At 51.1% G+C, this 9,387-nt stretch overlaps 1 protein-coding gene across 6 annotated transcripts in view; it reads right to left on the reverse strand.

Annotated features, from left to right (window-relative positions):
* Positions 1-9,387, reverse strand: part of LOC115259365 (uncharacterized) — a 298,623-nt gene that overhangs the window by 47,936 nt on the left and 241,300 nt on the right. The window lies entirely within an intron of this gene.

Below are 9,387 nucleotides of genomic sequence, written 5' to 3' on the forward strand. Positions count from 1 at the left end.
CTGGAGGAATCTCCGGAGGAATTCCTGGAGGAATCTCCGGAGGAATTCCTGGAGGAATCTCCGGAGGAATTCCTGGAGGAATCTCCGGAGGAATTCCTGGAGGAATCTCCGGAGGAATTCCTGGAGGAATCTCCGGAGGAATTCCTGGAGGAATCTCCGGAGGAATTCCTGGAGGAATCTCCGGAGGAATTCCTGGAGGAATCTCCGGAGGAATTCCTGGAGGAATCTCCGGAGGAATTCCTGGAGGAATCTCCGGAGGAATTCCTGGAGGAATCTCCGGAGGAATTCCTGGAGGAATCTCCGGAGGAATTCCTGGAGGAATCTCCGGAGGAATTCCTGGAGGAATCTCCGGAGGAATTCCTGGAGGAATCTCCGGAGGAATTCCTGGAGGAATCTCCGGAGGAATTCCTGGAGGAATCTCCGGAGGAATTCCTGGAGGAATCTCCGGAGGAATTCCTGGAGGAATCTCCGGAGGAATTCCTGGAGGAATCTCCGGAGGAATTCCTGGAGGAATCTCCGGAGGAATTCCTGGGGCAATCTCCGGAGGAATTCCTGGGGCAATCTCCGGAGGAATTCCTGGGGCAATCTCCGGAGGAATTCCTGGGGCAATCTCCGGAGGAATTCCTGGGGCAATCTCCGGAGGAATTCCTGGGGCAATCTCCGGAGGAATTCCTGGGGCAATCTCCGGAGGAATTCCTGGGGCAATCTCCGGAGGAATTCCTGGGGCAATCTCCGGAGGAATTCCTGGAGGAATCTCCGGAGGGATTACTGGAGGAATCTACGGAGTACTACGGAGAGATTCCTAGAGGAATTTATCAAGAAATTTCTGGAATTTCCTGAGCAATTCCTGGAGGAAATCCCGGAGGAATCCCCGGAGGATTTCCTGGAAGAAACCTCGGAAGTACTCCTGGAGGAATAATCGTAGGAATTCCTGTTGCAATCCCCAGAGGAATTCCTGGAAGAATTCCAGAGGAATTTCTGGAGAAATCTCCGGAGGAATTGCTGCTGGAATCTCTAGAGGATTTCCTGGGGCAATCTCCGGAGGATTTTTTGGAGGAATCCCAGGAGAATTTTCGTGGAAATCACTGGATGATTGCCTAGAATGATCCTTGTAAAGATCATTTGAGGAAACCCTGTAAAACCTCTGCGAAATCCTTTAATTAATTTCAACAGAATTCTTAGGCGGATTTCTACACAAATCTCTCGAGCAGTTCCTGGAGATATCTTTCAAAAAACCATTGGATTTTTTTTGTATTTATTTCTGAAAAAAAAATACCTAAAGGTACCTAGCTTCAAATGGCCCATACTCATCTACCACCTCAAAGTAATCTGATCTTCCCATCCACCATGGAGAATGCAGTACTTTTAAATTCGCGTCATTTTTATTAGGAACGTCCATAAATTACGTCACGCTTTTAGGGGGGAGGGGGGTTCAGTAAAGTGTGACAACCCATACAAAAATTTCAGAGCTCTCATACAAAAAGTGAAATAGGGGGGGTTGAAAATGGGCAATTTTTGCGTGACGTAATTTATGGACGCTCCCTTACGACATCGTCACGCTCTCCGGCTCCCTCCGGCACTGCTGAGTCAGTGTGGCAGTTATAGAACCCCTAGCGCTTGCTATTGAGGTAGGTAGGACAAACCCGTCTATTCGACTCCGGCTGGACTAGAACGTACAGATCATTTTTATATCGTATGAAGGTCGTTCGTTCGCTCGCTCGCTAGCTCGCAACCCGTCACTTTTTGCGTAGCCTGTCCGTCTGTGTCTGCGGGTCTGGTTCTGGGTCAACCTGCTGTGAAACTACTGTTATATAACAAATACTTGTTGTGTGTATCCTCTATCCTATCGCGGTTCTCGTCTCGAGATGGCGATTAGATCAACTTCCTCCTTCGCACAGCAGAATGCGGGTACACTACGCTGGCTGGCAGGTCGCATTCGGGAGCAAGCTTGATGGATGGTTTTGCTACTGCCACAGTGAATGAGAACTTCCGCAAACAGTGCGTCCCATTGTCTTCGTTGCGTTGGTTGGGGGTCAGGGGGTCGTCGGAGATTCGGTGCAAGTTCCTAAGGTTCTGCGGCTATTAAGAGTCATCATGGTCGTCGGAGTCGGTGGTTCCAAATTGATGAGGTTTTTGCCGTCCGGTTCAAGGTGTGAAAACTCATCAAAGTTGATGGATCGTGATGCGTGTGATCGCATTGCTGCGTTCGGATCTACATACGGACATAATGGACTATAAAAGATGTGCTGTGTCGCTCTTCCTGTTCTTAGTTTTGAGCAGTAATCGTGGGTATAAATTACAGAAACTAACAGATTCAATGATAGCTTTTAAGTTACCCACATAATTTGTGGGTCGTTAATTCAATATATATACCTATGGAAGTATGCTGTAAACATTTCCATCCGTTTTCAAATTAATTTGTCTCCATTTTTTATGACAGACTCACGTAAAACTGCATCAAGTTTGGTGTCAACTGCGTTAAACCTTGAGATACTTGCTAAACAAAACCGTTATGCGAGAAATTCGTGATTCTTGTTGAGACTCCTGAAAGGAATTTTACATGAATTGTCAGATTTTTTAACATTCTCCGAGAATCATATTGGCAAGATTTCAGTGACATTATTGACATATTCCTTTCAAGATCATAGGCAACTGCACGGACAGACACTCGTTGGGTGTCATCGACTTTCGTAAGATCCGAATTGCTACAGTTTTTGAAGCAATCTTCCAAGCAATTTATGAAAGATGTCTTAGAGAAATTTCCAGAGAAATTGCGAGAATCCTCGAAGGAAATTTGGAAGAATTCATCGGAGGAATAAGAGAATTTTATGTAGAAATTTATGTTCCTCATGAACTTATGGAATTTATGGTAAAATCTTTGAAAGATTTGTTGGAGGAATCTTCCAAGAAAAAATCCTGGAGGAAACTTCGCAGGAACTCCCGGTGGAAAAGAAAATTTTTACTCGAATTCCTGGAACAATCATCACCATCATTTCAGAAGGAGCCCTTCTGGATATTCTAGGCAATAATCCTTGAAAAATCCTGATGGAGTTGCGGGAGAGATCTCCCGAGAGAAAGTTTCTGAAGAATTAGAGGGGAAACTTCTGGAAAGTTCTTGAGAGTCATTTGTGGAGAAATTCTTGGAGAAATTTATGACGGAATTGAAAAAAAAAAAATAGGGAATCTGAGGATAAATTTATGGAAGAATCAATGGAGGAATTCCTAATGGCTACCTTTGACGATATATTCTTGGCATTATCCTTGCTGAAATCTGTGGAGGAGTCCTTGAAGATTTTTTCTGGAGGAAACTAACGACGAGATCCTTACAGATATCGGTTGTCGAACTTAAAAAAAAAATCTCGCGGAATTCCAGAATCATCGGAGGAATTCATAGATAAATTCATTCTAGTTAAAACTTCTGGAGAAATCTCCGGAGATATTCCTCAAGGAATTTTTAAGTTAAAATGATTCCTGGAAGAATTTCCATAAAAAAAAATCTCTTGTACTAAATATCTTGAGAAAAAAAATCTAATGGAGATTCCCCCTATAATTTCATAGAAATTTTCCTTGTAACCTTATGGAGAGATTACTCCTGGAATCTGGTGGATATACCCTCTGCCTTTACCAGGCATTTCGTAGAGATTCCATCTGTAATCTCGTGGAGATTCCGTCCGGAACATCGTGGAGATTCCGTCCGAAATATCATGGAGATTCCGTCTGGAATATCGTGGAGATTCCGTCCGGAATATCGTGGAGATTCCCTCCGGAATATCGTGGAGATTCCGTCCGGAATCTCGTGGAGATTCCGTCCGGAATCTCGTGGAGATTCCCTCCGGAATCTCGTGGAGATTCCCTCCGGAATCTCGTGGAGATTCCCTTCCGGAATCTCGTGGAGATTCCCTTCCGGAATCCCGTGGAGATTCTCTTCCGGAATCCCGTGGAGATTCCCTTCCGGAATCCCGTGGAGATTCCCTTCCGGAATCCCGTGGAGATTCCCTTCCGGAATCCCGTGGAGATTCCCTTCCGGAATCCCGTGGAGATTCCCTTCCGGAATTCCGTGGAGATTCCCTTCCGGAATTCCGTGGAGATTCCCTTCCGGAATCCCGTGGAGATTCCCTTCCGGAATCCCGTGGAGATTCCCTTCCGGAATCCCGTGGAGATTCCCTTCCGGAATCCCGTGGAGATTCCCTTCCGGAATCCCGTGGAGATTCCCTTCCGGAATCCCGTGAAGATTCCCTTCCGGAATCCCGTGGAGATTCCCTTCCGGAATCCCGTGGAGATTCCCTTCCGGAATCCCGTGGAGATTCCCTTCCGGAATCCCGTGGAGATTCCCTTCCGGAATCCCGTGGAGATTCCCTTCCGGAATCCCGTGGAGATTCCCTTCCGGAATCCCGTGGAGATTCCCTTCCGGAATCCCGTGGAGATTCCCTTCCGGAACCCCGTGGAGATTCCCTTCCGGAATCCCGTGGAGATTCCCTTCCGGAATCCCGTGGAGATTCCCTTCCGGAATCCCGTGGAGATTCCCTTCCGGAATCCCGTGGAGATTCCCTTCCGGAATCCCGTGGAGATTCCCTTCCGGAATCCCGTGGAGATTCCCTTCCGGAATCCCGTGGAGATTCCCTTCCGGAATCCCGTGGAGATTCCCTTCCGGAATCCCGTGGAGATTCCCTTCCGGAATCCCGTGGAGATTCCCTTCCGGAATCCCGTGGAGATTCCCTTCCGGAATCCCGTGGAGATTCCCTTCCGGAATCCCCTTCCGGAATCCCGTGGAGATTCCCTTACGGAATCCCGTGGAGATTCCCTTCCGGAATCCCGTGGAGATTCCATCCGGAATGTCATGGAAATTCCATCTGGAATCTCGTAGAGATTCCATTCGGAATCTCTGTGGAGATTCCCTCCGGAATCTCTGTGGAGATTCCCTCCGGAATCTCTGTGGAGATTCCCTCCGGAATCTCTGTGGAGATTCCCTCCGGAATCTCTGTGGAGATTCCCTCCGGAATCTCTGTGGAGATTCCCTCCGGAATCTCTGTGGAGATTCCCTCCGGAATCTCTGTGGAGATTCCCTCCGGAATCTCTGTGGAGATTCCCTCCGGAATCTCTGTGGAGATTCCCTCCGGAATCTCTGTGGAGATTCCCTCCGGAATCTCTGTGGAGATTCCCTCCGGAATCTCTGTGGAGATTCCCTCCGGAATCTCTGTGGAGATTCCCTCCGGAATCTCTGTGGAGATTCCCTCCGGAATCTCTGTGGAGATTCCCTCCGGAATCTCTGTGGAGATTCCCTCCGGAATCTCTGTGGAGATTCCCTCCGGAATCTCTGTGGAAATTCCCTCCGGAATCTCTGTGGAGATTCCCTCCGGAATCTCTGTGGAGATTCCCTCCGGAATCTCTGTGGAGATTCCCTCCGGAATCTCTGTGGAGATTCCCTCCGGAATCTCTGTGGAGATTCCCTCCGGAATCTCTGTGGAGATTCCCTCCGGAATCTCTGTGGAGATTCCCTCCGGAATCTCTGTGGAGATTCCCTCCGGAATCTCTGTGGAGATTCCCTCCGGAATCTCTGTGGAGATTCCCTCCGGAATCTCTGTGGAGATTCCCTCCGGAATCTCTGTGGAGATTCCCTCCGGAATCTCTGTGGAGATTCCCTCCGGAATCTCTGTGGAGATTCCCTCCGGAATCTCTGTGGAGATTCCCTCCGGAATCTCTGTGGAGATTCCCTCCGGCATCTCTGTGGAGATTCCCTCCGGAATCTCTGTGCAGATTTCCTCCGGAATCTCTGTGGAGATTCCCTCCGGAATCTCTGTGCAGATTCCCTCCGGAATCTCTGTGCAGATTCCCTCCGGAATCTCTGTGCAGATTCCCTCCGGAATCTCTGTGCAGATTCCCTCCGGAATCTCGTGGAGATTCCCTCCGGAATCTCGTGGAGATTCCCTCCGGAATCTCGGGGAGATTCCCTCCGGAATCTCGGGGAGATTCCCTCCGGAATCTCGGGGAGATTCCCTCCGGAATCTCGGGGAGATTCCCTCCGGAATCTCAGGGAGATTCCCTCCGGAATCTCAGGGAGATTCCCTCCGGAATCTCGGGGAGATTCCCTCCGGAATCTCGGGGAGATTCCCTCCGGAATCTCTGTGGAGATTCCCTCCGGAATCTCTGTGGAGATTCCCTCCGGAATCTCTGTGGAGATTCCCTCCGGAATCTCTGTGGAGATTCCCTCCGGAATCTCTGTGGAGATTCCCTCCGGAATCTCTGTGGAGATTCCCTCCGGAATCTCTGTGGAGATTCCCTCCGGAATCTCTGTGGAGATTCCCTCCGGAATCTCTGTGGAGATTCCCTCCGGAATCTCTGTGGAGATTCCCTCCGGAATCTCTGTGGAGATTCCCTCCGGAATCTCTGTGGAGATTCCCTCCGGAATCTCTGCGGAGATTCCCTCCGGAATCTCTGTGGAGATTCCCTCCGGAATCTCTGTGGAGATTCCCTCCGGAATCTCTGTGGAGATTCCCTCCGGAATCTCTGTGGAGATTCCCTCCGGAATCTCTGTGGAGATTCCCTCCGGAATCTCTGTGGAGATTCCCTCCGGAATCTCTGTGGAGATTCCTTCCGGAATCTCTGTGGAGATTCCCTCCGGAATCTCTGTGGAGATTCCCTCCGGAATCTCGTGGAGATTCCCTCCGGAATCTCGTGGAGATTCCCTCCGGAATCTCGTGGAGATTCCCTCCGGAATCTCGTGGAGATTCCCTCCGGAATCTCGTGGAGATTCCCTCCGGAATCTCGTGGAGATTCCCTCCGGAATCTCGTGGAGATTCCCTCCGGAATCTCGTGGAGATTCCCTCCGGAATCTCGTGGAGATTCCCTCCGGAATCTCGTGGAGATTCCCTCCGGAATCTCGTGGAGATTCCCTCCGGAATCTCGTGGAGATTCCCTCCGGAATCTCGTGGAGATTCCCTCCGGAATCTCGTGGAGATTCCCTCCGGAATCTCGTGGAGATTCCCTCCGGAATCTCGTGGAGATTCCCTCCGGAATCTCGTGGAGATTCCCTCCGGAATCTCGTGGAGATTCCCTCCGGAATCTCGTGGAGATTCCCTCCGGAATCTCGTGGAGATTCCCTCCGGAATCTCGTGGAGATTCCCTCCGGAATCTCGTGGAGATTCCCTCCGGAATCTCGTGGAGATTCCCTCCGGAATCTCGTGGAGATTCCCTCCGGAATCTCGTGGAGATTCCCTCCGGAATCTCGTGGAGATTCCCTCCGGAATCTCGTGGAGATTCCCTCCGGAATCTCGTGGAGATTCCCTCCGGAATCTCGTGGAGATTCCCTCCGGAATCTCGTGGAGATTCCCTCCGGAATCTCGTGGAGATTCCCTCCGGAATCTCGTGGAGATTCCCTCCGGAATCTCGTGGAGATTCCCTCCGGAATCTCGTGGAGATTCCCTCCGGAATCTCGTGGAGATTCCCTCCGGAATCTCGTGGAGATTGCCTCCGGAATCTCGTGGAGATTCCCTTCGGAATCTCGTGGAGATTCCCTCCGGAATCTCGTGGAGATTCCCTCCGGAATCTCGTGGAGATTCCCTCCGGAATCTCGTGGAGATTCCCTCCGGAATCTCGTGGAGATTCCCTCCGGAATCTCGTGGAGATTCCCTCCAGAATCTCGTAGAGATTCTCTCCGGAATCTCGTGGAGATTCTCTTCGGAATCTCGTGGAGATTCTCTCCGGAATCTCGTGGAGATTCTCTCCGGAATCTCGTGGAGATTTTCTCCGGAATCTCGTGGAGATTCTTTCCGGAATCTCGTGGAGATTCTTTCCGGAATCTCGTGGAGATTCTCTCCGGAATCTCGTGGAGATTCCCTCCGGAATCTCGCGGAGATTCTCTCCGGAATCTCGTGGAGATTCTCTCCGGAATCTTGTGGAGATTCTCTCCGGAATCTCGTGGAGATTCTCTCCGGAATCTCGTGGAGATTCTCTCCGGAATCTCGTGGAGATTGCCTCCGGAATCTCGTGGAGATTGCCTCCGGAATCTCGTGGAGATTGCCTCCGGAATCTCGTGGAGATTGCCTCCGGAATCTCGTGGAGATTGCCTCCGGAATCTCGTGGAGATTGCCTCCGGAATCTCGTAGAGATTGCCTCCGGAATCTCGTGGAGATTGCATCCGGAATCTCGTGGAGATTGCCTCCGGAATCTCGTGGAGATTGCCTCCGGAATCTCGTGGAGATTGCCTCCGGAATCTCGTGAAGATTGCCTCCGGAATCTCGTGGAGATTGCCTCCGGAATCTCGTGGAGATTGCCTCCGGAATCTCGTGGAGATTGCCTCCGGAATCTCGTGGAGATTGCCTCCGGAATCTCGTGGAGATTGCCTCCGGAATCTCGTGGAGATTGCCTCCGGAATCTCGGGGAGATTGCCTCCGGAATCTCGTGGAGATGCCCTCCGGAATCTCGTGGAGATTCCCTCCGGAATCTCGTGGAGATTCCCCCTCCGGAATCTCGTGGAGATTCCCTTCGGAATCTCGTGGAGATTCCCTCTGGAATCTCGTGGAGATTCCCTCCGGAATCTCGTGGAGATTCCCGCCGGCATCTCGTGGAGATTCCCTCCGGCATCTCGTGGAGATTCCCTCCGGAATCTCGTGGAGATTTCCTCCGGAATCTCGTGGAGATTTCCTCCGGAATTCCGTGGAGATTTCCTCCGGAATTCCGTGGAGATTTCCTCCGAAATTCCGTGGAGTTTTCCTCCGGAATCTCGGGGAGATTTCCTCCGGAATCTCGGGGAGATTTCCTCCGGAATCTCGGGGAGATTTCCTCCGGAATCTCGGGGAGATTTCCTCCGGAATCTCGGGGAGATTCCCTCCGGAATCTCGGGGAGATTCCCTCCGGAATCTCGGGGAGATTCCCTCCGGAATCTCGGGGAGATTCCCTCCGGAATCTCGGGGAGATTCCCTCCGGAATCTCGTGGAGATTCCCTCCGGAATCTCGTGGAGATTCCCTCCGGAATCTCGTGGAGATTCCCTCCGGAATCTCGTGGAGATTCCCTCCGGAATCTCGTGGAGATTCCCTCCGGAATCTCGTGGAGATTCTCTCCGGAATCTCGTGGAGATTCCCTCCGGAATCTCGTGGAGATTCCCTCCGGAATCTCGTGGAGATTCCCTCCGGAATCTCGTGGAGATTCCCTCCGGAATCTCGTGGAGATTCCCTCCGGAATCTCGTGGAGATTCCCTCCGGAATCTCGTGGAGATTCCCTCCGGAATCTCGTGGAGATTCCCTCCGGAATCTCGTGGAGATTCCCTCCGGAATCTCGTGGAGATTCCCTCCGGAATCTCGTGGAGATTCCCTCCGGAATCTCGTGAAGATTCCCTCCGGAATCTCGTGGAGATTCCCTCCGGAATCTCGTGGAGATTCCCTCCGGAATCT

The sequence above is a fragment of the Aedes albopictus genome, chromosome 1, assembly GCF_035046485.1.
Source record: "Aedes albopictus strain Foshan chromosome 1, AalbF5, whole genome shotgun sequence".
Lineage (NCBI taxonomy): Eukaryota > Metazoa > Arthropoda > Insecta > Diptera > Culicidae > Aedes > Aedes albopictus.